This window comes from Carcharhinus amblyrhynchos, chromosome 2, assembly GCF_965287045.1.
Source record: "Carcharhinus amblyrhynchos chromosome 2, sCarAmb.v2.hapA, whole genome shotgun sequence".
NCBI classification, from domain to species: domain Eukaryota; kingdom Metazoa; phylum Chordata; class Chondrichthyes; order Carcharhiniformes; family Carcharhinidae; genus Carcharhinus; species Carcharhinus amblyrhynchos.
The window spans coordinates 10,307,017-10,310,187 of NC_137325.1; positions in this window are offsets into that span (position 1 = coordinate 10,307,017).

The following is a 3,171-nucleotide window of genomic DNA, read 5'->3' on the forward strand; positions in this document are numbered from 1 at the left end:
AGTTTTGGTCCCCTTATCTCAGAAGGTACATTATTGCCATACAGGGAGTACGACAGTATAATTGGCCCCTCCCCAACTCATCCCCCCACACACAGTCGGAGCCTCCCCACCCCCCCCCCCCCCCCCGGGTCCTCCATACCCCCTGCTCCCCCATTCTGCTCTGGCTCACCGCCACATATAAACGACTCCCTTCCCGCCCCATAAGATTCCCACCGGAGTCAGCACCCTGGCACAAGTTGACATTTCCAGGGTGGCACGGACTTGGTGCCAACCTGTGCCAAACAGCAAGGCCAGGGGGCATTGCTAGGCCACTGGGGGGGGGGGCGTCACTGTATGGCGAGGGGGCGCGTTAGTAATGTTAAAATGTATGTAAATCAGTTCCACGGCCACCGTGCGCATGGACCTGATGATGTCACCGATGAGGGGTGCGGCTGATCCGGAACCGTGATCTCTCCGGGGAGATCCGCGACTTCCAGAGCTTGAGCGCCCCCCCCCTCACTGGCATTCCCACAGACGACAGGAGTGGGCTCAGGATTGCCCACCTCCCGCAGTGTGTAAACGGCAGTGAAATGTCCGCTCAGCCGTGACCATATTGAATCGTGGTACGGGGTGAACGGGCTGAATGGCCTGCTCCTGCTCCCATCTTCTATGTTTCTATGAGCCTCGCAGCTAACTGCCCGCGCGGGGGCCGGGCGAGTGACAAAGGCATCAGGTGGCAACTGAACTGGGCACAGACCCCGACTGGTTGGCGTGGCCGTACGGAGCGGCACCTGCAAGGCTGGCACGTTCCCCGCACCACCCCCCCAACGGGGAGCTCACGGGTACCGTCTGAACAAGACTGGGCGCTTTCTCCAAGTGTTCCCTCCCAAGGCCCCCACGGCTGCCAAAGAAAAATCCCCTCGGGTTGGCTGGTCTTTCGCCCCTCTGTTGCCGGTGGGATCTTGCTTCCCTTTCTGAAATTGGGGCACGGCGGTTAGCGCTTCGATTCCCTGCCTTGGATCACTGTGCAGAGTCTGCATGTTCTCCCCGTGTCTGTGTGGGCTTCCTTCCCCAGTCTGAAAGACCTGCCGATTAGGCTGAACGGCCAGGCTAAACTGCCCCTGAGTGTCAGGGGATTAGTGAGGTAAATATGTGGGTTACAGGAATAGGGCCCGGGTGGGATTGTGGCTGATATAGACTCGATGGGCCGAATGGCCTTCTTCTGCACTGTGGGGATTCTATGAGTTGGCAGGGGGCATTGGGCACACTGCTGCCTTTAGGGAGGACCACCCTGGAATGGTCCAACTACCTCATTTGGCAATCCTCCAACGGGGTTTGGCGTTGCCTTGCCCCATTATTTGCCATGATGTGGGTATGCCGGCGTTGGACTGGCGTAAACACAGTAAAAAGTCTGACAACACCAGGTTTTAGTCCAACCTATTTATTTGATAATATTCTCACAAGCTTTCGAGGGGTTACCCTCTTCGTCAGGTGAATGGAGAGTTCTCCATTCACTCTCCATTCACCTGACGAAGAGGGTAACCCCTCGAAAGCTTGTGAGAATATTATCAAATAAATAGGTTGGACTAAAACCTGGTGTTGTCAGACTTTTTACCATTATTTGCCCACAGACCTCATTCCCCACACACACACACACACACACACACACACACACACACACACTCGCACATACATACACTTGCACACACATACACACAGGCACAGATACACACACACACACTCGCACATACATACCATACATACACACAGGCACAGATACACACACACACTTGCACACACATACACAGGCACAGATACACACACACGTGCACACATACACACAGGTACATGTACACACGCATCACACACACATTCGCGCCCATACACACACGCGCACACACTCATACACACACACATGCACACACAAACACACAAACTCGCAATACACACACACACACACACACACACTCGCCCTCTCTCCACAACCATTGGGTCTCCTTATTTCTTCCCCCTCACAAACAGCCTTGGCACCCAATAAAAATCTCAAATCCATTTTGCGCTTTCACAAAGACAGAGGCAACTATTGCCCTCGATTCAGCTCCTTCTCTCTGCTAAGTGGCCACATCCTTTTAAATGTTGGCTGCAGGGGAAGATCCCATTAGGAAAGCCAAAAGCTGTGCTGGGTCTAGAACCGGTGAGGGGTGTGTGTGTGTGTGTGCACGGAGGGGTGGGGGGGGTTGGTCTGTGTGTGTGTGTGTGTGTGTGTGTGTGTGTGTGTTGTGCACGGAGGGGTGGGGGGGGGTTGGTGTGTGTGTGTGTGTGTGTGTGTGCACAGAGGGGTGGGGGGGGTTGGTGTGTGTGTGTGTGTGTGTGTGTGTGCACGGAGGGGTGGGGGGGTTGGTGTGTGTGTGTGTGTGTGTGTGTGTGCGCGGAGGGGTGAGGGGTGTGTGTGTGTGTGTGCGCGCGGAGGGGTGGGGGGGTTGGTGTGTGTGTGTGTGTGTGTGCGCGGAGGGGTGAGGGGTGTGTGTGTGTGTGTGCGCGCGGAGGGTGGGGGGGTTGGTGTGTGTGTGTGTTGTGTGTGTGTGTGTGTGTGTGTGTGCACGGAGGGGTGGGGGGGTTGTGTGTGTGTGTGTGTGTGTGTGTGTGTGCACGGAGGGGTGGGGGGGTTGGTGTGTGTGTGTGTGTGTGCGCGCGGAGGGGTGAGGGTGTGTGTGTGTGTGTGCGCGCGGAGGGGTGGGGGGTTGGTGTGTGTGTGTGTGTGTGTGCGCGGAGGGAGGTGGTGGTGTGTGTGTGTGTGTGTGTGCGCGCGGAGGGGTGAGGGGGTGTGTGTGTGTGTGTGTGTGTGTGTGCGCGGAGGGGTGAGGGGTGTGTGTGTGTGTGTGCGCGCGGAGGGTGGGGGGGGTTGGTGTGTGTGTGTGTGTGTGTGTGCGCGGAGGGTGAGGGGTGTGTGTGTGTGTGTGCGCGCGGAGGGGTGGGGGGGTTGGTGTGTGTGTGTGTGTGTGCGCGGAGGGGTGGGGTGTGGTGTGTGTGTGTGTGTGTGTGTGCGCGGAGGGGTGAGGGGGTGTGTGTGTGTGTGTGTGTGTGTGTGCGCGGAGGGGTGAGGGGTGTTGTGTGTGTGTGCGCGCGGAGGGGTGGGGGGTTGGTGTGTGTGTGTGTGTGTGTGTGTGCACGGAGGGTTGGGGGGTTGGTGTG